Source organism: Canis lupus, chromosome 24 (genome assembly GCF_048164855.1).
Source record: "Canis lupus baileyi chromosome 24, mCanLup2.hap1, whole genome shotgun sequence".
NCBI lineage: Eukaryota > Metazoa > Chordata > Mammalia > Carnivora > Canidae > Canis > Canis lupus.
Window position 1 is genome coordinate 42,967,146 of NC_132861.1, and position 27,966 is coordinate 42,995,111.

General features: G+C 37.8%; 3 long non-coding RNA genes across 3 annotated transcripts in view; 2 read left to right on the forward strand and 1 right to left on the reverse strand.

The window, feature by feature from the left end:
• The window catches only part of LOC140616124 (uncharacterized), a 32,439-nt gene extending 32,276 nt beyond the window's left edge, over window positions 1-163 (forward strand). Inside the window, exon 3 of the long non-coding RNA XR_012016649.1 lies at window positions 68-163. This is a non-coding gene — a long non-coding RNA (uncharacterized lncRNA). The remainder of the gene's footprint in view (window positions 1-67) is intronic.
• On the forward strand, window positions 156-4,523 carry LOC140616126 (uncharacterized). The gene is made up of 3 exons (XR_012016651.1): window positions 156-216; window positions 3,100-3,274; window positions 3,991-4,523. It is a non-coding gene; the product is annotated as an uncharacterized lncRNA (long non-coding RNA).
• LOC140616125 (uncharacterized) lies at window positions 3,877-27,966 on the reverse strand. The gene is made up of 5 exons (XR_012016650.1): window positions 27,322-27,966; window positions 23,358-23,565; window positions 22,728-22,776; window positions 21,315-21,384; window positions 3,877-5,808 (listed from the first exon to the last, which is right to left on the reverse strand). It is a non-coding gene; the product is annotated as an uncharacterized lncRNA (long non-coding RNA).

A 27,966-nucleotide genomic window follows, 5' to 3' on the forward strand; every position in this document is an offset into this window, starting at 1 on the left:
ATTACCTCTATTTGTCCTCTCATAGTAAGAATTCTTTTTTTTTTTAATTTTTATTTATTTATGATAGGCACAGAGAGAGAGAGAGAGAGAGAGGCAGAGACACAGGCAGAGGGAGAAGCAGGCTCCATGCACCGGGAGCCCGACGTGGGATTCGATCCCGGGTTTAGCCCTGGGCCAAAGGCAGGCGCTAAACCGTTGTACCATCCAGGGATCTCAGTAAGAATTCTTAATACATGCATGTTAGACATTTTCATTTTGTTCCAGAGGTTTCCTATTCTTTTTTCTTCATGCATAAGTATGTATCCTTTCTGGGACATGTCTTCCAGTTCACTAGTCCTTTGCACTACACTTTGTGACCCATTATTATACCCATCTAATAAATTGTTAGTCTTAGTTTTGTATTTATCTGTTCTCAAATTTCTATTTGACAGTTTTGATGGATTCTGAGTGTCTCCTGCAATTCCCTATCTTTTCCTCTAGTTTCTTGATATGTTGACCATAATTATTTTAAATATTCTGAGAACTGTAATATCTGAATCATATATGGATCTGTTTCTATCTACTTCTGTTTTCCTTTATTTCTACATTTCTTCAATATTTTAGAATATTTCATATTTTTGATTAGATGCTGGACATAATGGGTAAAAACTATATTATTTCCTTCAAATAATGTGTAGTTTTCTGTTGAAGGGTAGACTCAGTCCTGTTGAAGATTGGTTCTAGATCTTGGTAGGCATGGACTATTTCAGTTTTGGCCTTTTCCTAGGGCATGGCCCTTCTGGAGTTTAAAGATAAAACTTGATTTGTTCATCAAGCTCATTGTGGTAAGCAAAATAACATATCTCCAAATATATCCATGTTCCAATCCCCAGGAACTGTTAATATATTAGATTCCATTACAAAGGAAAATTAAGTTTGCAAGTGGAATTAAGTTTACCGATCAGCTGACCCTGATATGAAGATAGTATCTTGAATTATCTGGGTGGGCCCAGCAAAATTGTAAGAATTATTATCAGTGGAAGAGAGAGGTGGAAGCATGAAAAAGACTTTAACAGCCATTGATGCTTTGATGATGGAAGCAGATCATAAGCCAAAGAATGCAGCCAGCCTCTGGAAGTGGAAAGGCAAGAGGATGGATTCCTCCCCCAAATTGCCTTCTCACTGTCTGATTTTAGCCCAGTGAGACCCATTAGGCTTCTGACCTCCAAAACTGTAGGGTAATAAATTCATATGGTTTTAAGCCTCTAAATTTTTAGTAATTTGTTACAATAGCAATAGGATATTAATGCCCATTGCTGTGGATTAAGTTGTGTACTCCCCAAATAATGTGGGGAAGCCTTAAGTCCCACTATGATAATGCTGGGAGATATATGATCTTTGCAAGGTAGTTAGGAGAGGACATGATGGTGGTGCCCTCTGGTGAGATTAGTGCCCTTATGAGAAGAGACACAGAGGGCTTGCTCCCTCTCTCTCTGCCATGTGACAAGACTGTGAGAAGGTAGCTGTCTGCAAGTTGTTAGGAGAGGCCTCCCCCCCATGAACTGAGCATGCTAACACCTGTCCACAGACTTCCAACCTCTAGAACTCTGAAAAAAATATATTGTTTAAGCCGCCCCAAGGATGGTATTTTGTTACAGTGACCTGAGCAGAGTAAGACCTACATAAAGTCAGATGGAGTGTTTCTCACTCTTCAGCATTAGGCAGCTATTGAAATCTCTGATTAGTTCTTTTGCCTCCCAAATTCTGTTTTCCAGGGAGTTTCTTAGACTCTTAACTTCTCTATAAGTACCCCCAAGTGTCTGCCTGTAGCTTGAAGGGAATTTCTTTGTATGTATATTTGGGTCCCACCCCCTCCTTTTCATTGTCCCTCAATATCCTGCCACTTTGACATTTGCACCTCTAATTTACATTTCCTCTGACCAGTCAGACTGGTATTTGCAGCTTGGGTTCCATTTCCTTCTGCTCCACTGAGCTGGAAAATATGGATAAATGTGGACCTTATATCTTGTGCTTTCTTGCTTTTAAGAATTGCAGTCCATCTAGTTACTGTTTGCTATAATTGTTCATCAGTGTCTTCAACAGGTCTTTTCCGCTATGTCTACTTTTTATATTGATGTCATTGGGAGGCTTAGTTCAAGTCAAGCTACTTTGACATGATTAGAACTGTAACTCTGAATTTAATTCAAAACATTAATTTTGTATTTTAATATTTTATAAATCCCAAGATCTTAGTAGATAAACTAGGAATAAATGCTGAATATTTACCATTTACATAGACATGGATGGAACTGGAGGTATTATGCTGAGCGAAATAAGTCAATCAGAAAAATATAATTATCATATAGTTTCACTCATATGTGGAATATAAGAAACAGTACAAAGGATAATAGGGGAAGGGAAGGGAAATTGAATGGGAAGTCATCAGAGAGGGAGAAAAACCATGAAAGACCTTTAACTATAGGAAACAAACTGAGGGTTGCTGGAGGGGAGGTGGGTCGGGGAAAGGATGGGATAATTGGGTAATGGGTTTTAAGGAGGGCACGTGATATGATGAGCACTGAGTGTTATATGCAACTGATAAATTATTGAGCACTACATGTGAAACTAATGATGTACTATAAGTTGTCTAATTAAATTTTTTAAAAAATAAAAAAAAGAAATAGAGCAATGGGCATGAAGTGTCCAGTTCAGTGAAGGGAGAGCTCCGTGAATTTGAACAAATGTCTTTACCCTGGGACCACTACTCAGATCAAGATATAGCACATCTCCAGCACCCCAAAAAAGTTCACCTGCCCTTCCCCCATCCCCGGCCCAGGACAACAAATAATTGATACCAACATCAATTTCTTTGCCTGTGTTACATTTTTATTTTAATTAATAAAATCACACATATGTTAAAAAATGTTTTACAAAGGAAGAATTAATATTGTACTTCCAGATGAGTCTATTCCATTGCTTTTCATCTTTTAGGCCCCTTTTTTTTAAAGAAAGTTCAATTTATTGCATAGATATCATATTAGGAGGGCTACCCTTAACAATAACAACAGACAACTCTACCAATAGCAGTTTATTTTTTTTTATTTTTTATTTTTCCAATAGCAGTTTAAAGAAAAACAAATTTGTATTTATATAAGAAGTCTAGAGCTGATTAGTGTCATCAAAGACCCAAGATTTTATCATCTTCCTGATTGGCCATTCTCATCTTCACGCTATTAAGCCTCACAGTAGCAGGAAGGCTGCTGGAGCTCCAGTACCACATCCTTTTCCTAGTCAGGTAACGAAGGGACAAAGGATGGGCAGCCTGGGTGGCTCAGTGGTTTAGTGCTGACTTTAGCCCAGGGCATGATCCTGGAGACCCAGGATCAAGTCCCATGTCGGGCTCCCTGCATGGAGCCAGCTTCTCCCTTTGCCTTGTGTCTCTGCCTCTCTCTGTGTGTGTCTCTTATGAAAAAAATAAATAAAATCTTGAAGAAGAAGAAAAAAGAAAAGGATCAGCCAAATCTAAACTCACGTGTATAGTTTCAAAACATTTTATTGTGGAAAACTTTAAACATATACCAAAGTAGAAAATCAAGTGTAAGGAACTCCATGTACTTATCAAATAACTTCAGTAATGATCAACTAACGCCAAGCCTCTCCAGCTATAATCCTACCCAGTTCTCACACTCCAGAAATACTTTGATGTAAGCCCCAGTCATTTTTATCATTTCATTTGCAAACATTTCAGTATTTGTCTCTATATGAAAAAGTTTCTTTGTTTAGACACAAACACACCACTTTTGCATGTCTAAAAAATTTTACATTTGATTTAAAAATAAAATATTTGATATTTTTGTAGATGTCATACTTTTTTTTTTTTTTTTTTTTTTTTTTTTTTTTTTTTTTTTTTAGTTTCTTTGAAACGTCATCCCCTGCAAATTCCTGACATGGTTCTTAAATCTTTTTTTAAATAGATGCATAGATAATATTTCTTTTTTCTTTTCTCTACAGTGCATTTGTTGAAGAAATAAGACTGTATTTCCTGTGATTTCCCATGGTCTGGGTTTTGCTGATTTCTTTCCTGTGATGTCATTTAATATGCTTCTTGTTCTTCTGTGTTTGCTATAAATTGATAGTTGGATCTAGAGGCTTGATCTAATTCACAGATTCACATTCAGCACTGTTTGGCAAGAATACTTTATAGGTGTGGTGCAGTCTTCCATCAGGAGACAGATAACCTGCATCCCCTTTAAAAGTAAACTTTCCCAGAACACTCTGTCATCCTCTCCTCTGCCAAACAGTCTTCTGCTTCAGACTTATTGGCCAGAACTGGATCATGTGACTGTCCCTAGCTGCTAAAGAGGAAGGAGATTAAACATCTGACAAAGCGAGCAGGACTGGGGCTTGGCCAATTACCACTCCGAACTAGCTCAGGGCTCTCTTGCAAGGAGGGCCACAGGAATTACACGGACAACAACACTGTCTGCCACAAAAACCCATGATTAAATGTAGGTAATAAATGTTTTTTATAAAGCATTATGATATAAATAATATTTATTGATGGCTATTAAATATTAACAAGGAATGATTAGGTTAATGATAATTTGTCGTAATACTCTGTTATATTGCAAGTAAGTTCAGCTGTATATGGTAGTTTGTAGTAAGTACAATACAAAATGGCCCTTTATTTTTTTTTAAGATTTATTTATTCATTTATTTGAGAGAGAGAGAACAGGCCCGCCTGTGAGGAGGGGGCAGAGAGAGAAGGTGAAAAGCTGACTCCCTGCTGAGCATGAAGCCTGACATGACATGGGGCTCAATCCAAGGATGCTTAGATCATGACCTGAGCAGAAACCAAGAGTCAGATGTTCGATTGACTGAGCCATCCAGGTACTCCCTAAAATGTCACTTTATTTTAAAGACTATTTATTAGAGCAGTTTTGAGTTCACAGCAAAATTGAGTAAAAGATACAGATTTTGGGGTGCCTGGGTGGCTTAGTGGTTGAGCATCTGCCTTTGGCTCAGGTCATGATCCCAGGGTCTGGGAATCAAGTCCTGCATTAGGCTCTCTGTGGGAAGCCTGCTTCTCCCTCTGCCTATGTCTCTGCCTCCCTCTCTCTGTGTCTCTCATGAATAAATAAATAAAATAGTTTTTTTAAAAATACAGATTTCTCATTTACCCCTTGCCCTCATACCTAAAGAGTCTTGACCATTTTCAATATCCCCCACCAGAGTGGTAGATATGTTACAACTGATGAGCCTACAATGACACATGATGATCACTCAAAGTCCATAGTTTACAGTAGGGTTCACTCTTGGTGTTGTACAGTCTATGGGTTTGGACAAAATATATGATGACATGTATCCACCATTATGGTATCATGCAGAATATTTTTACTACCCTTAAAATCCTCTGTATCCCACTTATCTATCCCCTCTCCACCACCCCCTGGCAATCCCTGTTATTTTTACTGCTTCCATGGTTTTGTCTTTTCTAGAATGTCATATAGTTGAAACACACAGTAAGTAGTCTTTCAGATTGGCTTCTTTACTCAGTAATATGCATTTCAGTTTCATACATAATGTTTTCATGGCTCAATAGGTCATTTTAGTGCTAATTAGTATTCCATTGTTTGGGCATAGCCTCTTTGGGTTGATTGAATGGATAGTACGTTTACTAGAACAGTTCATAGAATATAACAGAGGGCATGTTATATAGGGTGAGGTCCAGAAGGGTCCAAAGCACAGGAGTGTCTGTTCCTATGGAGCTGGAGTCCACCACCCTCCTGGCACATGGAGATGTTCAGCAATCTAGAAGTTCTCCAAACCCTGTAAATATTTTTATGAAGGCTTAATCACATAGGCATGATTAATTATTAACTCAATCTCTAGCACCTCTCACTTTCCTGGAAGATGAGGAATGGGACTGAAAGTTCCATGCTTCCAATTGTGGTCTGGTCTTTCTGATGACCAGTCTCCGTTATGAAGCTATCCAGGAGCTCACCAGGAGATATTCCTTTCATGCAGGAAATTCAAAGAGTTTTAGGTACTTTGTGTCAGGAACCAGGGTCAAAGACCATATACTAAAACAAAAAATGCTTCTAACACCTGATCAATTTAAGAAATTATAAAGGCTTCAGGAGGTCTAGTCAGGAGCCAGGACAAAGACCAAAATGTATATTTCTTATGGTATCACAATACTACAATTGTGGATTGGATATGTGAAATCTTTTCTGTGTTGATTATAGAATCTGGGAACCCCACCCCAATACAATCTTTTCCTTATACTGTTAGAAGTTGCAAAAATGTCATTGTCTATGTCCTGCATTTTGATTGAATACATACATTTTTTAGCATATTTTGAAAGCATTCTGAGTTGGTTGTAATTCCATGTACCTCCATACAGGAAAGTTTTACAAAATGACATGCCTGATTTTGAATGGGCTATTTCTTCTAAAGATTCAGCTTTCTTCAGTTGCCTTTTAGACTAAGATTTTTAACATAATCCTCCCAGTCTTTAAGACCCTAAACTAAATGTTAAATTAAAGTAAAACTTCTAGAACTAGAATCTAATTTCTTTGAAAGGCAAGGATGTACTTTTACTATTATAGGTGTTTGGGACAGGAAATATTTTTCCATATAGCTGATGGAGGTCCAAGGAAGACTGCTTTCTCACTAAAAGCTTTCAGGCCATTTTGTTCTAGTGGAGAAAGGGGGAAGAGATGGTGAGGTATGGTGGCAAAAAAAATCCAAAAAAATGAAGACCAAACAAAACAAAAAAAACCAGTGAGATAAAAAAAAATGTAAAGAAAAGACTTGTGGTAGTTTTTAACTGAAGTTCTTTCTTAACATAGTCAAAAATGAAATTCCATAAAGAATAATAAATTTAATGCTACTATTGTGAACATAAATATGAACCATAAAAGAATGCAAAAAAGAAGAAAGAGCATATGTATATGGCATTTGAGATCCATAAAACATTAATATTTTTCTGATAAGAATAAATTTTTATATATTGAAACAGGATATTGATATATAGACATGTATATACCTTACATCTAGTGAAAATTTAAAAACAAAAGCCCTCATGGTACATAACTTATTTTAAATATAAAAGCATGTTTTAAATAGCCTTTTAAAAATTGAACCTTACCTTTACTCTGGAATATTATATATTTCAGTATCAGGATAAAACACATCTTCATTATATGCAGAGGATACCATCAATATCTAATCTATTCAGAAGCTCTTTCTCTGCCAGTGAATCTTTTATTTAGTTGAAGAGAAAATAACTGTCCTTGGCATAGACAAGAAAGATACTCAGTGATGTTCTGAAAACATCAGAGCAGCATCCTTACTCTCCATTAGGGTTTAATACCATAATTATAAAAAATGTCTTTTATTTTGAGAAATCCATTTTTCCTCAGTAAGACAACAGCAAGCCTCTATTTACTTTGGATTAAACTACTCTAAATCTCAGTACACATTCCCATACTGTCCATTACACCAACAGAAATTCATTTCCATTTCATTACATATTTTTGTGTCTCTATGTTTGTAAATCTTAATTCTTCCAAGTAGTCACTTTTTATGTGCTTTGTAGCTTGTATTGCTATTTCTTCATTCCAAATTCTTGCTGAAATGAACGTGATATTTTTATTCTCCTTCTAGTTTGCCACAAGTAGTGACAAAAGCATTCAACATAGGCTTCATTGCATTTCTTTCTAGCAATTATTATGCATTATAATTAGCATCCAGTAATAAATCTATTTAATTCATAAACAACCTTTAGACATATACGACCTGCCAACTATTTTGCTTGGTGCTGAGTATGCATTTTCTGAAGACATGGCATTTGCAAGCTATTTAGAAACCTAAGAGGAAATATAATTTTAAGGCATGACCATTTGGATGACGCAAGATTCAGAGTACCTCAAAAATTCTGATGTTATATTTTTTTCTTTGTCTATAAAAAGGCTTTAAAGGGGGAGAGAAGGGTTAAATTGCTTTAATCTGAGATAAATAGAATTTAAAAACCTAATCCCTCATTTCCTAACAAGCCAAAGTTTTACTGTGGCTCAAATATCTCTAAGTCTACCATGTGGATATGAACTGTTTTCCAGTTATTAAAAAATGTGTCAGTAAATTTCACTTTTAAGTGAACATACATCCTTGCCTAACATTCCTTAGCACTATTTAAATTAGGCATTAAAATAATAACTTCCACATTAAATATTCAGCAAAGCATCTATAATTCTGAGCATCTACCATGTATGAACTATATCAGAAATAAGAACATAAAAATATAATGTTGAGATAGACTACGCCTGAATCAGACACACTAAGTGTGGATTTTACTTTCACTACTTAGAAGCTTTTGGTCTTACTTCCTAACCTGGTGACTCTTTAATTCACTTTTAAAACATTGTTTGCAACCATATGATTCAGTAATTCCACTACTGGGTATTTACCCAAAGAAAACAAAACCACTAATTAGGGAAGGTGCATCCACTCCTATATTTATTGCAACATTATTTACAATAGCCAAGATATGGAAGCAACTCATGCCCATGCATGGAATATTAGTCATAAAAAATCGAAATCTTATCATTTGCAACCACATGGATGGACCTAGAAAGTATAATGCTAAGTGAAGTAAGTTAGAGAAAGACAAATAGTATATGATTTCACACATATGTGGGATTTAAGAAACAAAACAAATGAACAAAGAAAATAGAGACAAACAGAAAAACAGACTCTTAACTATAGAGAACAAAATGATGGTTACCAGAGGGGTGGTGGGTAAGGTAATGGGTGAAATAGGTGAAGGAAATTAAGAGGACATTTATCATGATGAGCACTAAGTAATGTATAGAATTATTGAATCACTATATTGTACACCTGAAAATAATATAACATTATATGTTAGTCATACGTTGATAAAAGTAAAGTGAAACTATTGTATAAAATAAACACATCAGTGAATTACTGTGAGAAGTAAATGAATTAACATACAAAAATCTCAGTGCCTGGGGCTTCCTGGATGGCTCAGTCAGTTATGTGACCAACTTTTGATTTCAGTTCAGGTCATGATCTCCTGCTTAGGAGATGGAGCCCCACAGTGGACTCTGCAAGCTGAGTGGGGGGTTTGTTTGAGATTCTCTTTCCCTCTCCTCTGCCTCGCCTCCCCACTTGTTCTCTCTTTCTTTCTCCCTCTCTCTTTCAAGTAGATAAATAAATAAATAAATAAATAAATAAATAAATAAATAAAATCTTTAAAAAACAAAAAAAAAAGCAGTCTCAGTGCCTGCATGAACTGAGTGAACTCTAAGTAAATGTTATCCACTATTATTAACATAAGTGTTCCAAGCATTGATAGGTCAATCTCTAATATGTTTACCATTTTCTAATTTCTTCTTTTTTGAGTCTTGTTCTGTTGAAAATATTCTGTTGGATTGGGTTCTTTTTTTTTTTCCTTAAATATTTCTAGGCTTATCATCTAGTCATGAACAGAAAGGAACTATGCAGAAGGCCTGACACATTTCAGCCTCTCCCATAATCACAAGGCAGCAGATTTTTAAATTATATTGCTATAACAGCATGAGAAAGTAATATTTTTCTACTTAGAGAGAGGCATACAGGATAAGGAACTCATCCTAGGATATCAGTAAAGGGATGTCCACCCAGTATTCTCAAAGTATTTCTAAAGCCATGTTCTCCTGAGTATTTACAGACAAGCATTATCTTCTTTCCACAGACACCTTGCTTCAAAAATACATGTAGAAATTTAGGAAGTTATCAGTACCAAGCACAATCTAAGTTTTCACCTCCCACAGCTGCCAACATACTTTTTGGGATCAGGGAACCTTCCTAGGCTCCTCTTCCACCATCATAGGACTCAGAGAACCCCCTGTTTCTATGGGGTAAGTTGAATGGAAATGTGTTCCTGATGTTTTTGAAATGTATTTCCCATAAAAAAAAATATTCTACATGAGGTTTTGGTTAGTAAATCATACTATTAACTTTACATTCTAAGTATAACATCAGGTCTATAGTTTTAGACTACCCTGGAGACTCGATCATTATTTAATCATATTATTTCTAAGGAAAAGTGGTTTTGCCAGAGACGTTCCTGAAAAATTGACTTTTAAAAAACACAATGTCTTGACCAGACTCTACTTTCACACCAGAGTCTACTCTTAATCTGTGTTTTATCACATATTCAAAAAAATCAGATATTTAGATATATCTATACTGGTGTTTTCTGAAATCCAAAGTTTGCTTTTCTGGAAATTTGACCTTCAAATGCAGTTGTATCATGAAGAACCATTATTGATTTTCCTCTGGGATTAAAAATAGATACTTGTATCCACTGAAGAAATTTGCTTTCCTCCTCACTTCTAATTATTGACGAGTATAGTACATTTTTCCATGCATACAAGCATGATATGTTGCAAACATCTTGAGACTCCTACCCATCCAAGCTCTGATGCATTACTGATTGCTTTTCCTTCCAGTAAAGTTTTCATTTCTCCTTCAAATCCAATAGGGGACATCTGTGTGGCTCAGTGGTTGAGTGTCTGCCTTCAGCTCAGACTGTGATCCCCTGGTTTTAAGACTGAGTCCCACATCAAGCTCCCTGCAGGGAGCCTACTTTTCCCACTGCCTATGTCTCTGCCTCTCTCTCTCTGCCTCTCATGAATGAATAAATAAAATCTTAAAAAAAAAAAAAATCCAACAACAGAGTTGCCTTCATGGTTATATGACCTGTGCTCCTAAGGGCCCCACGTTTGGTTTAATGCTCTGCTATGGTAGTCTTGAAATTCTCAATAATTTATCTTTGGACTTGCATTTTGTAAGTGAAGTCTGATGAGATAGCGGGGCACACTGTGGTCAGGAGAGGTATGCTCAATGTGCAGATCCATGATCCTTGATGCCCCTTTAAGTACTACATTTACAAGGTGCCTTGAGCATAAAAACCCAGTGGACTCCAAATGTGTGGGAGTTCGGCGTGACTCAAAGAGACCACACAGTAAGTGTGTGGAGTCTGTGACTGAGTAAACAGAAACACTGACAGCCAGAAGTGGCCTACTTTGTGGTCAAACCAAACTTATATCAAACCCATAAAGAAGGCAATGTTATTCTGTATGTTGGCAAATTGAACACCAATAAAAAATAAATTTATTATTAAAAATAATAATAAAATAAAAAATAAAAAAAAGAAGGCAATACATTCTAAGAAACACAAATGGCCAAGGCACCTTAACTAGTCATCTTTTCTTGTGTTACTTCCCTGAATTAGCTAACAGCCTATAGATGGAGCAGCCCACGGCTCCTTTTCCTGATGTCCTCCATCACTCACCAGTACACCAAAGGCAGAGAATGTTGGTGGAATGTGTGCCTGTCAAGAAGTGCTATGACAGCTGAGTGAGTTTTCCACAGCATTCCCCAACCATTCTGGTAGGAACGTGATACATATGCATGTACGTGCTAACAAAGAGCCTTTGTGGCATTTCGACGATTCTACACCCAGTTAAATGCTCTAAAATATGCATCGAAAGCTGGCCTTGCTCAATATAAAGATGAGCTGAAAATTCATACTAATAATTTAAATTTTTAATTTTCCTTACTTTGAATGACATTAATTAGCAAATGAAAGCACCATGACAAGTCAACAGAGAAATTACAGAAGAAAGGAAAAAGCTTTAGATGTTCGTACCTAAAAGATGATACTTTTTCCTGTTTTTGGAGCAAAGGGCTCCTGTATTTTTATATTTTGCACTGGACCCTACGAGTTATGTAGCCAGTCCTGACTGACAATGAACACGTCACACACAGTTACAGCGGGTGGCTCTACTTCATTGCTTTCCAGAAAGTTAATAATATAAAAGTTGTGAATGTAGTTTCAATTCCATACTAAGTAATAAATAGTCAGGATGGTAATTCATTTGAAAGGCTGAAATTTGGCCTTTTTAATTGTATTTACTGTAGTGCTTCATTTGATTCCCTTCCCATGTCACACCCCTTGCCATGTGGTTTCAAAACACATTACAATCATTGTCAAAATATGCTGCCTCTTATTCTCTTTGTTCCTATTATTAAGCAAGGAAATGCTGTGGGATCCAGGAGAGAAGTGAACCACAGAGGCCTTCTTCATCTCAGAGTCCATCATATCTGATTTCCAGAAAATGTCCTCAGCAGGTGCAATGCTTATTTAATGCCAGAGCAGAAAGACAGCTCACACCTAGCAGTCATGCACCAGCGATGCCTTTGCGTGGATGTGCAATTTATTTGTTCCAGATTCTAAGATCTCCTTTAATCTCAGGCTCATCCTTCTCCCCTGCCTATTTCTTCTGGCCTGAAGTAAGCCCTAGGCGGAGCGCCCGGCCTTGCTGAATCTCCTGACTCAAATCCGGAGATAGCTGGTGCCAGCCCAAACTCTCCGCCTTCCCCCTCACCAGAGTCCCCCCAAATGCCAGATCTGGCCTTTTGACTCAGCACAGCCCACCCTTGTTTTGAAACTTCTCCTGCTATGTCTGATGATCTGAGGTCAGCTTTGTCTTTGGGACTCAAGGAATCGACACATCCCTCCGGGCTACTTGGTATCTCAGCAGTGAATGTAGGTATGACGGGTCTCTGAGTGAAGTGCAGACAAGAAAGTGATGTACTGAGCCCGGGAGGGTGAAAATAAGGTTGAGCAAGTAGGAGGATGGAAACCATTAAGGGAATCTTTCCATCATCTACTCTTTTTGTCATTCAGGGGGACCCAGAAAGTATTATGTGGGTGACTTCAACGTTGTAAGCTCTGGGAATATAATGGTGAAAAGGAAAAAAACAAAAACAAAAACCCAAAGGTCTTTGTGGCACACACGGGTAGAGACATTCAAGCTGAAGAAGACAGTACATTGCATTCCTTCATTTTTATAAAACTATTATTTCTATTCCGTTCGCGAGGGAAAGAGCAACCATAGAAAATAAAACCAAAAAACACCCATAGTGAAAGAAAACCAAAACCAAAACAAAACAAAATCCTCCCCACAAAACAACAAACCACAGGGCTGGTGCAAAAAGCTGATTATGTTAATTCTTCCTTGGAGGACCTAACTTGAAAAGGAGAGATTTAAGTACCAATTTTGAGAAAGGATTTGCCTCATGATTCCACTTGGGGTACTACTATTAAAAAAAGGGGGGGGGAGCTGAGGAAATGAATAAGCTTTCAGGAGCATTTAAAAAGAACCATGACAGCATCCATAAAGGGGGGAACAAAAAGGAAACTCTCATCACACTCATTATTTTGGCTTCTCAGTATCCTAGCTTTTCTCTGTTTGCAGAATTCTTCATTACACCGTTTTCGGTGGGCACAATGTGAGTATTTTCAATGCTTTTGAAGGCAGCCTTTGTGTGCAAAAAAAGAGTATTCAGAAGAGAACCTCTTTACAATAAATAAAAGAATTAATCTTTATGATTAAACATCCAAATTCCAAACCCTAATTCACCCTTGAACGTTCACTTCAAATTATGATTCTTATTAATTTACGCATAAATCAATAAAACTATGACAGGTTTTAAGGTAATGAGTAGTATATATGGTCTTATTCACAAATTTGCTTTATCACAGCCCTTGAAACAATTTTAACTGAATTTCTAAATTTAGTATGGCTGATTTTCTTTTTAAGTGCTATTTTCTGACTGAAAAAAAAATATCAAGTACTATGGTAAATTTTTGCTAATGGGTTGAGCATAAATATTATTAAAGTAACTTCTCAGACAAATTGATTCAGAGCTTGGGTCAAAGTTTTGCTGCAAGGGAATAAGCCTTCTAAGAAATTCAAAGAGTTCACCTTAGTAGAGGCATTTTATAGTAGGAAAAAAATGGCCAGAGAATCATTTTAGACTGGATTTTTTAAATTCTTGTTAGGGAGACTGCAGGCTGGATAAACAGTGATTACAGGTCCTGAGGCATTTTGCAGGGTAGGAAGTTAGCTGGAGTGTTCTTAGAAGAGGTTCTTAAGCTAATTAATGTCTATCAGAAAATTGTTCAAGCGTTTTATCATGTATGTTAATAAATACCTCCCAGAAGGGGCTCCTGATCGTATCACACCACAAAGTTCTGCCTCAGTTCAGGACTGGAACAACTCTCTCAAGATGGTGACTCTTAAATTAACATGCATGTTCTAACATCATAGTAAATTTCTGCTTAAAATTTCAACCGACAAATTATCCAGTTAAACATGTTTTGGTTTGAATTACTCTGTCATAGTATATTATCTTTGATATAAATATCGAGCATGCTAAATTGCACAGAATCCTTAACACAAAAATGCCAATATGATCAAAAACGCCAGTTGTATCAGTCTGATTCCCCTGAATGTTCTCATAGGAGATTAGATCTTCCCAGGATTAAAAGATCCTTATATACTAGAGAGGCACTAATCCTGACTGGGGTTATTTATTGACCAAAGATCTCAGCTGAGTTTGAGGTGTGAGACTTTGTATGCACAGGAAATTTTTTTCCCATCATACCTGCGGGGGTCCCCTTCCACGGTCACCAAGTCCAAATCTCCAAAGAGGGCTACTCTCTTAGTTCATGTAGTTTACGTCCTCACATTTAAAACTTAGAGTTACCTAATTTTTCCATTTGTCAGGGAAAGCCTGAAAGCTCCACCAGGACTATAGCTGATTTTGTTATATGGTGTTACATTTCTTTGGCTCTTATATATTGAATGATGTTGTGTCAAACTCTACAGGCCATTTTGTAGGTTCTTCACCTCCTGAAACAATTCTCCTGTATCTCCTTTGAATTTGCTGGAATCTTTTAATCATCCAATCTGGAGCATCTGATGTCCAGTGAGAGCAGAAGCAGTCAGTGGAGCTGGAGGCACAGATGTGGTGGTGGCCATGTCGCTGACCCATGCGTGGTGGCGATGGCTCTGGTACCAGTGTGCTCCCAGGGCAGGGCCTGGCAGTAGTTCTGGCTAACTTGCTTCCTTTGGTTCGGAATCATTTGTCAAGTCTAGTTCCCCATCTCAGTGGTTCCTAATAGCTTTCTAATATATTACCTTGATGCTTATCTGTTTATAGCCAGGAACCTTGATATGCAAACTTTTGCTGAAAGGAGAAAACCTTTCATGAAGCTTTAATTGATAACAGTTGGGTTTAGTGTTGAGCAACCTAGTAGCAATTTGTACCTAGATGTTTCTTTAAATCACATTTTAACTGGTGTGTCATTTTAAAGCATTTTGTACTAAACAGTTAATCTGTTCCTTTGATAAAAATTAATAAAAATATGTATAAACTCTTGGAGATGCATAGCAAATTACTGAAGGTGATTACTTTCGTGTGATGGAATTATAGATGGCATTTTCTCTATTTGTGTATATTTTCCAATTTCCTAAAATAAATATTAACAACCTAAGTAATGTTTAATGTTTTGAAGTTGTATATTTATAGAAAATAGTGTATGTGATTTGAATATTGCTAGGGCCTTTGAATCATATCATCAACTTTAACTGTTGAAGACAATATCCAAATGATAGACACAATACCTAGGAGAATTTAATTGGAATCCGTGGGGCAACCATGGAATCCAAATGTATTAAATTTAAAGAAATATGCCCCAATCTCTTAAGACCCTCATAAGACTGAAGTAATAGATTGCCTTGTTCTGTTATTTCAGGTTAACTTATTTCAAGTTATCTCAAATTTGCTCTTTACTTTTAGGCAATAGTGATCTTGTTTCTTAATTATTTGTATGACTTATAAAAACTATCAAAGAGCACTGTGTAAGAAAAAATAGTACTTATATTATTTTAACCTGTATCTCATTGTTCAACCAACCCTTAAGCTTCTGGTCATTAAATTAGTAACTGAGTAGAGCATTCTCCTTGGGAATTTAACTTGAGAATTGAATGTTAGAGAGGAAAACAGACTGATACACAGAGACATTGATAAATCAAATATGAGCAATAACACTAAAATATTTCAGGAAAATGACACTGCTAAAATAGCATTTAAAGCTATAAATTCCTCTCTGAGCACTGTGTTAGCCACGTCCCATATGTTTTGATGTGTCAAATATTCATTATCATTTACTTCAAAATCTTTTCAGATTTCAATTATAATATCCCATAGCACTCATGGATTATATAGAAGTATGTAGCTTCATTTCAGCACTGTATAGCTTCAGGCAGCCGAATAAATTGAAAAACATAACATTAACAATGTCTAGATAATATTTCTCAGACATTATTGGGAACTTGAGGAAATTCCAATCGATATTCCCTTGGGATTTAATATGGCACCCCCAAAAGTAATGCCTTATTTTATCTGTAACAATAAAAGATGCAAGAAGAGCCCACAATTCTGTTCCTTTCTGTCAATATCAGTTTCCTATTTTTGTTTTAAAATATGAGCTTCTGGGTTGCCTGAGTGTTTCTAACACCGGAGTTGTCTAAGGGTTTCTCACTCTTGGCCCCTGTTTCCTCCGCTGCAGGATGGCAGGGCTGGACTAGAAGATCCAAGTTTCTACTGTCCCATGGAACCAATTGTTAGGACAGTGTAACGTTTGGAGATTTCTTGGCATTGGGGGAATCCCAAGGGCAGGTAAAGTGGTATGAAGAGAGGGGGATGACACAAGCCTTGTGGGTTACCCTGTACACAAGAGCGTGGCTATCCAAATGACTCTCCAAGGGGTTTTCCACCTCTCATCATGAGCCCAAACTCTGGGGACACCTACTGGAGACCTATTGGCAGGATGTCATAAGAGCACTGGGTCTGGTGTGGGTAGCATGTGAGGATCTTTAGTAAGACACTCCCCACAGATGCCTGTCCTGGGTGTGGTCAGCCTGCCACTGGTCCTGTTTGCATTCTGGCCAGACATCATTTCAGCAAGGACAAGATTACAGACTAGGAAGCAAGGAATTTGCACATTTGATACTTCAAGTATTTGTAACAGGAACATAACTTTAACTAATTAGAATCAAAGGTCACTTTTATAACTCCTCTTTGGAATACAGAACAGAGTTTAAGCCACTGTGTTTTGTTTTGTTTTGTGTTTCTTGTTTTGTTTTTTTGTTTGTTGGTTTTTGTTTTTGTTTTTCTTAGTAAACTTTTGTTTTGTTTTAACCTTAGGAACGTTTTAGATTCACAGGAAAAAAAATGTGCAGACACTACAGACAGTTCCCATACACCCCACACACAACCTCCCCAATTATTAGCCTCTCACATTAATGTGGCACATTTGTCACAACTGATGAACACTATGGATATATTCTTATTAACTCAAGTCCATATTTTTTCAGATTTCCTTAGGTTTTAATCTTTTCTTTTTTATAATTCAGGATCCCATCCAGGAAGAGCATATTACCCTTAGTTGTCATGTCTCCTTAGAGCCTTAGTTGATTAGGCTTTGAGATGGAGTTGTGAATATCATACTTGCCTGGAAGCAGACAGCCTTGAGGTCCCATCCTATATTAAAAGCTATGATTTTTATTTAATTCTGGGTCAAGCTTTTGGTAACAGGGGGGTCTCTGGGATTGGCCGTGGCTTAATGATGGCAGGGATTATGTTCCTCTCAAGGTGCCTTTGGACAAGGGATGGGAACATGGGAACATGGGAACAGTGCTCCAACAGGACAGGGTCCTGAGCCCAGGGGGTTTGACAGGGGGCTGGCTTCAGGCCAGACACACAACTTGGAAACATCAGGCACAAAGAAAACAAGAATGACTTTGTCTCGAGACACTTTGTTTTACTAGAATAGTCTACCTTCCTTCAACACTGTGGAGGGCTTTTTATCACCCTGAAAATGAAGCAGTTGGGTAATGCAGCAAGGTTGACACAGTTGGACTTAGCACATAATGTATTTTTTTTCCTAAAATATGTGTTTTTATTGTCATTGCTGGCTTTCTGAACGATGTGGAATGAGAACCATTTCCAGTAAAATGCTGACGACATTACACATTGTGTAATTATTTGCAAAGAATGCGCTTTTGTCTGTATGAAAGACAGAGTGCATTTATGCTGTATCCTCTGAGTGGTCTGTAGGTAGAATCGGTGCTGGTTCTGCATAAACATTCACAGGGTCACTGCTAGGATTTGCTGTACAAATAGGCACAGATCAAAAGAATATCGATGTAACTTTGCCAGCCTACAGTCTGTTCTGGGAACATTTGATTAGAAAAGATGAGAGTGAATGTAAAATTGTATGCATATCATGTCTGCCTCTGACAACATGTGCTTTTGAGGATATTGAGGCAAAGAATACACACATATACATGTGCATGCATGCATGTGTGTGTGTCTATCTTTCTGTCTACACATACAGTTTTGTTTGTTGTTTGTGCTAACGATCATTTATTGAGCACTGAGCTGTGCCCAGCATTGTCCTTAATGGATTAAATGGGTTATCTCATTTAGTTTAAACTTCCCAACAACCCTGTGGGTGTGGGTAGATGTCACTTTCCTCTGCCCCTCTCCCATTTCAGAGGGACTCAAGGACAATACTCAGCATCTCAGATCTTAAAAGTGACAGAAGCTAGATCAAAGCCCAAATCCAGCTAGATAAATGCCTGGGCTTTTACCAAACAGATGACGTAACACTTCTAGAGCAGGGGTTCATACATTGGGTATGTGCCCTGAGTTTACACCAAGACTTTGTAGTGCTGGTATGGGCACAGACAGGTCTATGGCATCAGTGTTCAGATCCTTGATTCTTCCTTAGGAGTTCTTTCCTAAAACTGGTCAGCCCAGGGAAGCATCATCTGGTGAGGCATCCTGAAGGTTCTCCTTCCTGATTCCCCACCCCCTTCACTTGCAGGGCTTACCCCCTAATGGTGCTCACTTCTGCCTCACTGTAGAGGCAAATCTCTCATCCCTCCCAGATCTCCTGGCTGTGAATTGTCAGCTGTTGTCTTTTCTTAGTTGTTGACACCGATGTTTATGACTTTGCCAGATACTGTCAATTCTTTCTAATTTGGTTGGCCATTTTTTCCCAACAGAGAATGGGAGGTTTGCTAATTTCTAGAAAGTGTGTAAAGCATTTGTCTCTTCTAATCACTATATTTTCCAGTGCTTATTTTTCCGCACAGAAAATAGTAAAGGGAAAACCAACCAACCAACCAACCAACCATGTGATTCATAAGATTTAGATCTCAACAAATCTGGTTATGACTTCCTGCCCCCAAATCAGTTGTCTTATTGACAGGTTATTGACTTCCTAACTGGTCAGGTTGGCCTGGAATATAGTGATTTCACATCAAACATGTCAAGATTTTTTTTTTTAAACTGTTTAGCAACTCCTAACTGCCTTTTTAAAAGTTTTTTTTTTTTTTTCCTACTATACGACTGATTACTCTAGAACATGATCAAAATAGAGACATCTGGGTTGTTCAGTGGTTAAGCGTCTGTCTTCAGCTCAGGGCATGATCCTGGGGTCCTAGGATCAAGTCCTGCATCGGTCTCCTGACAGGGAGCCTGCTTCTCCCTCTGCTTATGTCTCTGCCTCTCTCTCTCTCTGTGTCTCTCATGAATAAATAAATAAAATCTTTAAAAAAAAGAACATCAAAATAAAATTAAAATTAAAATCAACAAAATGCCTATCTATATTCTAGGATTCATGCACTGCTTCCTTCCACAATCTCTGAGGACCATATGAGGCTACTATCTGGCTCAGCCCACTGTCAGCATGAGCAAGTATAGCACCCTTCCAATCTCCCATGCTTCTGTCTCAGAATGATATGCTAGAATGAATGATAGTTAAAATTTGGAATTGGAGTCAGAGTGATCACAAATAAGAGCACAGACTGCCAACAACCTGACACAAACTAACTTTCCGAAGAATCATAAAAACTCCAGTCAAAATACAAACATACCTACCTACTTACATGCATATATTTGAAACCTGTTTTATTTCACAGACATTAAAGATCCATGCTTCTGATAGAAAGCTGTTTTAACAGAAAAGCAAAACTTAGATAATCATGGGAGACTGGATGTTCATCACACAAAAATTTTCATTTCAGTTTTATGTCACAGTGCTTCGAAGATGGATGACTTTCTACCAGGATGAAAAGTGTTTATAAAAATAGACACTATATCTCTTCCCAAGAATTATGAATGATGGTGAAATCTGACCAGGCATGGAAGCTTAACTATTCTCTGGAAACCATGGATGAAAACAGCTTGAATTGATACCAAAAAGAGCATTAGAGACTCTGCAGGTGTTTCTTCAAATCGAATCCTCATTTTCCAAGCAATTAATGCTGATTCAAACCAATAGGACAATAACAAGGGGCCACATTCAGAGGATCCCTGTTGTTTTGCACAACTGTATCTGCTAAAGTAGCTCAGCCACAAATCCTGCTCTTGCAGTCTCCTGGGGAGTGTGAGCAGCATGGAGGAGCTATAATCCCACTCTGTGTGAGTCTATGGGTCAAACAGTGACAATTATTTATTCTGGTAATTAACTCCTACCTCCTAGGAAGGACCAAGACTGTCTTCTTCTTCAGATTCTCCTCAGGCATAACCCACACATACATACATACTAATAATACGAAATATTACTACAGACTACTAAAAAAGTAGTCCAAAACAAGAGGAGTGCTTAGTTGCAGCCAACATCAAATGGAGCATCACTAGGAGAATGGGGTTACATCCTATGTCTCACATCTCAGTTCAATTTAACTCATTTTCTGAGTTTACACTTAACGCCCACATGAGATAAGGCTCCTATTTCAGGTTTAATATTAGCAGCAATGACAACAACTAAATTTATTATTTGGTCATCAACTATTTACAAGGCCCTACCATGCATCTAACACTGTTCTGGGCAGTGGCAGACGACACAGTTTCATGCTGCTGACAGTTTAATGGGGGTAAGAGACTATTGTCAGCTAGGTAAGTCAACACATGCTATGTCCATGGTGTTACATGTATGGCTAAAATAGAGTTGGGTAGAGGCAGGCCAGGAGTGCTGGTATGGAGGCAGTAGTGGGGCTGCTCATATGTCACCCTCGGTTGCGTGGACACTTGAACACAAATCTAGAGGAAAGGAGGCATTGGCCTCTGGGGTAACAGGTGAGAGAGTCCAGGAGAAAAAGCATGGCAGCAGTGGGGAAGACCTAGAGGCAAGATGGCCAGTTTGACTGAACAATAAGTGTGTGGAAACAGAGAGGGCAAGGGTAAGAAAATGTAGATAAAATTTTGTTAGGACCTCAGCTCTTCACCGTAGAGAAGGCAGCCTTGGGAGGGCTGTGAGCAGAGGCAGTGCAGAATCCAGCACCCTACCCCCCCCATATTAGTTAGAATGATGGAAGCACAATGAAACAGAAACAAATTACCTGACTCCTAGGGGTAGATCCAAGTTTTGTTTGCTCTGAATCTTACACAATTTCTGGCTGTGTGGGACTTCTGTAAGAAAAAAGGGTATGTGTTTATGAATAACAATTAGGTATAACGGTGATTTTGTTAGACAAGAGAATAAATCACAACAACTTTCAAAGTATTTAAATAACACAAAATCATAAAAAAGTTTTAAAAATACTTATTTTTAAATGAAGTATTTGAAATACCTCTGTTACTTTTTTTGGAGAGGGAGCAATATTTTTGACTGACTACTCTTGATCACATCTTTGTATGACAAGTTAGTAACATTTTCTCAATGGAGAGAATTAGGAGATAATTTAGTCTTTTTTAATTTTATGGGTTGCATTGTATCCCCAACAGAAAGAGATGTTGAAGTTCTAACCTCCAGTATCTCAGAATGCGATCTTACTTGGAGATAGAATTGTCACAGATGTAATTAGTTTAATATGAAGTCATACCAGAGTAGAATGGACCCCTAATCCAAGATGTTGGGTATCCCTGTGAAGACCCAGAGATATAGGGAGAAGACCATGTGGGGATGTGGGCAGAGATTGCAGTGACACTGCTACAGGCCAAAGAATCTCTGGAGTCACCAGATGCTGGAAGAGGCAAGGAAGGATCTTGCCCTGGAGGCTCCAGAGGGAGCATGGCTCTGTAAACACATTGACTTTGGATTTCTGGAACTTTTCCAGAACTGTGAAACAATATATTTCTGTTGTCTTAAGTCACCCAGTTTGTGCTACTTGGTTATGGCAGCCCTAGGAAATTAATCTAGTAAGATTGATTAAAATTTGTTTTGTATTATAGAGAATTTAGAAAATATATAATTTAGCTTCACAACTCATTATCGGCAATGTGATAAAAATAATCAGTATTGTTGAACTTGAGAAAGACACGATCAAGTTTCTGTCCTATTGGGCTGTTATGGATGATTTCATGTCATTTCCACATATATACATATATATACTTGTGTGTGTATGTGTGTCTGTGTATAATTAAATTGCTGAAATTCTTGACAAAAAGAATCTATTTTGACTAGTGTTAATGAGAAATAAATCCTTCACTAAAATTTTGCATGTCTAATGACCAGAAGATATTTTATGCAGATTAGCTCCAGGTTCTGGGAACTTCAAACCTTGTTTCCCCTCCTTTATTTACATTTTTTGGAATTCCAGATACAGGGTTGGTGTTCATATTGCAGAATAACCTCTGGCCTGGCATGTTCATAACATGGTGCTCGGTAAGCTGGCAGAGTGGATGGTAGAAAAATGCCTGGAAGACATTCTGTATTTGAAATAGCTAGAAATAATTTGGCTCTACCCAAGAAATGACTGAGAATCATAATAACCACATAGTACCAAACTCAAACACTATGTACCCAAACTTACTTTGCCCTTATGTGGATCCTCCAAATTTCATTGGCTGCTCCAGTACTTCCTAGTGGTAGGGGAGGTATGACAAGGATAAGTTAGAGTGGAAAGAGGAGGCAATCTTGACCAATCAGAATTAAATACCTAACATTTACAACTTGTACAAAACCATATGAATTTCCAGGGCTTTGGAGAGCTCTTTGTACAAGGGAGAGGCAGTGCACTTTGTATCTTATTAGCTTTGTGGTAAATACTTTCCTGTCTCACATTTGTTGTTAGGGACCTGACAGTTGTTTTAAGGGCACAATGTGATGATTAATTTTGTGTCAAATTGACTGGCCTAAAGAATGCTCAGATGGCTGGGAGAACTATTTTTGGGTGTATCTGTGAGACTGTCTCTGGAAGAGATTAGCATTTAGATCAGTAAGTGAGGAAAGGAGATTCCTTCACCAATGTAGGTGGGCGTGATCCAATCTATTGAGGGCATGATCCAATCCAAATAGAACAGCAAGATAATGAAAGTGTAAATTCTTGCTTTCTCTTCTTGAGCTGGAACACCCATCTTCTCCTGCTCTTAGAAATTGGAGCACGTGGCTCTTAGGCCATTGGATTATGGGACATATCCAAGTACCCAACCTCTCCCCTTACCCTGGTTCTCAGATTTTCATTCCAGACTGGGAGTTACACCATCAGTTGATGCTTGAACTAAATTATACTGCCAGTTTTCCTGGTTCTCCAGCTTGCAGATGGCACATCAGCAACTCTCAGACTCCATCATCAGGTGATCCAATTCCCATAATAAATAATTTTCTTCTTATATATATAGTTCCTTCTGGTTCTCTTTCTCTGTAGAACACTAATACATCTGGATTTATAGATTTGTTTTGTCCTTTAGCACAATGATTCTCAAAACACAGTGTATATAAGAATCACTGTGCAGGGTTGTATGTATGAAATATGTATTTTGTAAGTAATTTAAGAGATGTTTTAAGTTAGTCATTAGAAGATAACTCTCATCATGTAGAAGGAAACTCCACAGATGCTCCCTTTTAAAATCAGATATTTCCACAAATAAGCAATGGAATGTACCTTCTAACAAGAATGGTATTGCATCCATATATCTAAAAATAAGATTCAGAAAAGGGAAAGCCCCCACTTCTTGATATGAAAAGGAGGCAGGTGGCCTTTGCACATCTTTGTTTCTCAAGTGTTAAAGCCTCATAGGACATGGAGCAGTTTTTCAATACATCTGTTTCCTGGATGAGTAAAGATTGAATAGCCAACATTAAAGATCAAAAGTATTCATTGCAAAGTTTACATTTTTATGATATATGAAAACAAGATCTCAATTTAGAATTTATAAGAAATAATTTAGTCTAAAATGTCTTTTTAAAAAGATTTTATTTATTCATAAGAGGCACAGAGAGAAAGAGAGGCAGAGACACAGGCAGAGGGAGAAGCAGGCTCCATGCAGGGAACCCAGTGTGGGACTCGATCCCAGGACCCCAGGATCCCAGGATCATGCCCTGAGCTGAAGACAGACACCCAACCACTGAACCACCCAGGCGTCCTGTAATGTATTAAATGAGGAACACATAATTCACCTAAGGTCCCATGGTTAACTATTTGTTTTGAAAACATCTGCTAATAGTAACAAAGTAAGTATTATTGTAATTATAAAAACAACAATTAGGAATCCCGGGGTGGCGCAGCGGTTTGGCGCCTGCCTTTGGCCAGGGCGCGATCCTGGAGACCCAGGATCAAATCCCATGTCAGGCTCCCGGTGCATGGAGCCTGCTTCTCCCTCTGCCTGTGTCTCTGCCTCTCTCTCTCTCTCTCTCTCTCTCTCTCTCTGTGTGTGTGTGACTATCATAAATAAGTAAAAATTAAAAAAAAATAAAAACAATTATTATTATAGAAATTATATAGGGCTCAGCAATCACCAAAATACATCTTTGATCAATAAGAAAACTTATTCTATGCTGCTAAAATTCAGCCAGAATGCCCATGAGACCTGTAATTACAGTGACTCATCCCTGAAAATATTATTGCGAATAGTCCTTGTTCCTACAAGAATGCACTAGTCTTTGCTTATAAAATTTCCCTGAAGTTAGAACAACTTAGAGGTGATGATTTTGGATACAGAAATTATTACATCAGGTAAATCCATCAACAGTGTTTCAACACAGTGGGTTTTATGTTTTTCTCAACTTTTTAAAAATTCTGCTCCAAACACATTGTTTACTTACACAGACTTCTTTCTATCCTGGTGAAATCACAAGTTTGGTTAATGACCTTATTGAGGATAAAATAAAATGTAGTCTCTGGATTCTGAAAAGGATCTTAGGAATAAATCTGATTCAAACTTTTAAATTTAGAGATTAGGGCATTGAAACCACAGAAATGATTTCCCTGAAATCACATTTTATGGAATAAAGCACCTGGTATTTTATCTGATCTCTCCACTATGTTGCTCTCCTGTAGCAGACAGATAGCTCAGTTTTCCAAAAACATTGGCTTCACCCTCCTCTCTTTCAAGTTAAAATTTAGACTCCTAAGCCTGGCATTTGAGACTCACCCTAATTTTATTTCATGAAATTTGCGTGAACAACATTCACCATTTCTCCTCAGCACACCCATGCTGCTAAAGGTAATTTGACCTTTTTCCAGGTCACACAACATGACTTGCTCTGTGTGCAATTTTATAAAATCAGAAAGGTCTGTTGAGCTGACGAGACTGCCACATAAACAAGATGCTAGACAATGGACTTAGCTAATGGATCAATTTCATTTAGACGAAGGTTTGTTCATAAAATCCAAAGACCAATAGGTTCCGAGTCAGAGTTCTATACTGTTGGAAGAAGAAACTGAAGAGACAGAAAGAAAATTTATAAGTAGACTGATATCAACATCTTATCATTTATAAAAACCAGGTCATGTCAGGAAGGGAGTAGATGCTGAAAGAGGTTGTCAAGTTTCTAAGTATAACGTAGAAACATGCAGGAAGTTAGCTCTTTCTAAAGACATCTGGATTTGCATTCAAGGCATCAGGTGGAACTAAATGGGATGATCAGGAACACAAATTCCAGATAGAGAGACAAGGGTAATGACCTAGGGCTAGGCTCAGATGACTGAGCACCACCTGTGGACAGGACCATGACAGTCAATACAAAGATGCGGTCACCTTTAATTCTGATTTTCTTAGTCTTGTGTAATCAGAATTGACAGATATTTCTTGAAGGGCAAAGAAAGACCATTCTTTTCCCGATATTTCTGGATAGCCAGTGGCCATAGCAGAAATCTGAAGCAAAAAAATCTAAACAAACACACATTCTTATGCAACTATCGCCCTTCTCCCTCTGTATCCAAATTTCAGTTTTTTGTCTCTGAGTTTGGTGGAGACATGAGTATTCTTTATTTTGGATGTTCTTCGTGGCAGATTTTGTTACTGATATCTGCATTACTTTAAAATCATTGATAAGAGTCCCTTCAGAGGAGATTCATAATAAGAAACTAAGAACTATAAACAGCAGGACCAAAATTCAGTTCAAGTGTGCTGGTACGTGGCCACAAAAAAGGTAAAGCTCCTTCAAGCTTATCAGTATGGAGAAGAGAATATAATTTGGAAAGAGTTTTCATTACGACTATAAAACATACACCTAAATTGCTGAAAAATGGGGTGGATTCAGAAGCTCAAAAACAGGGCTCTTCACAGGATCACCCCTAAGTAAAATTAGTCATAATTTTATGTCCTGAGGGTCCTGAGGGTCAGGACAATTGGGGAGAGGAGGAAGAGAAGAGCAGGAGAAATTTATCAGGAATGTTTAGATAATTTTCACAACACCAGCAACGTGTATTGTCTCCACTTTCAATGAAACCCATTATTCTAAGATATGGCTACCTGATATGCCTTCTTAAATGGGAAAAAAAAGAATGGAAGAGTATCAGTTAGATTCCCATGTTTGTCAAAGAAGGTATCATAAATTTCTCATTATGGTGCATTGTTTGTTATGTCAGTGTTTATAATAAAACATAAATATTCATATATTAAATATTAGAGTAATTGAGATATTGAAGTGTAACCCAAAAAGGTAAATATTCTTAGGCATCATTATGATGTCAATTTTTAGTTTTTCCCTAAGAGTTAGAACTTTTTCTTTTGTTTAGGATTTCATTTATTTGAGAGTGAGAGCAAGAGAACACAAGCTGGCAGAGGGGCAGAGGCAGAGAGAGAGACAGACTCACTGCTGAGCAACCTGACATGGGGCCTGATCCCAGGACCCCGAGATCATGACCTGAGCTGAAGGCAGACACTTAACTGACTGAGCTACCCAGGCGCACCCCCTTCTAAGAGTTAGAATTTAAGAAAGCAACCAGTCCCCTTCAGTTACAAAGGCACAGCCGTAAGCTCTTTGTAAAGTCTTTGCACATGTGTTGTATCTGACTGACTCCCATAGCTATGCATGCTGTCTCCAGCCAACAGCACATCAGGGCTATTTCTTGCCCTCAAGCCAAGTTCAGCTCATGTAAAATTAGTATGTACAAGACAAGCACATCAACTTGGTGCAAGGAGGCCAAATAGAATATGAAAGGAAAGCACATGCTAACGCACCTGCTTCAAACTGTCTGGACTCTTGGCCTTCCAAGGTTATCCACCAGACATGTGGAAATATTAACTGAGCTAAGATTTACTGCCGAGCTGCCTCGCCGTCTGCCACACACTTCTTCCACGCTGCAAATCTGTTTTCTAACTTCAGTCTGTCTGATGACTAGAAGAGGAAGAAAAAAAAAAAAAAAAAAAAAGGGCAGCAAGAAGAGCAAAAGGCCAAAAGGCTCTCGACAGGTTTTTCATCAAAGAGGAAATATCCATTCCTTGTTTGATCCAAATATAGAAATTTTCAAGAAAGAAAATAGCGGCTATCTTTTACAAAATCTCTTGCTAGACTTCATTTGTTGTCCTTTTCAAGAGGCTATGTTTCCGTATTTGCCAAATTGGCTCACTTTAAGGGCTCTTTGTTGCGTCCCTAAAAGAACAGAATGTCTTGTTCATTTACATACAGTAAACAGATGTTTCCTCCAAACAGCACAAAATTGGGAAATAATTCCGAAACTCAATCCATTCTCTGTAGCTTTGAAAATCCTGGCTCACAAGAATCCCAAAAGGATGTACTGCCAGTTGTTTATATGTGCAGATTATGTTATAAAAACATGTTTATGAAAGACCATTCATCTTTTGTTTCCTGCATACTGAGTTCAG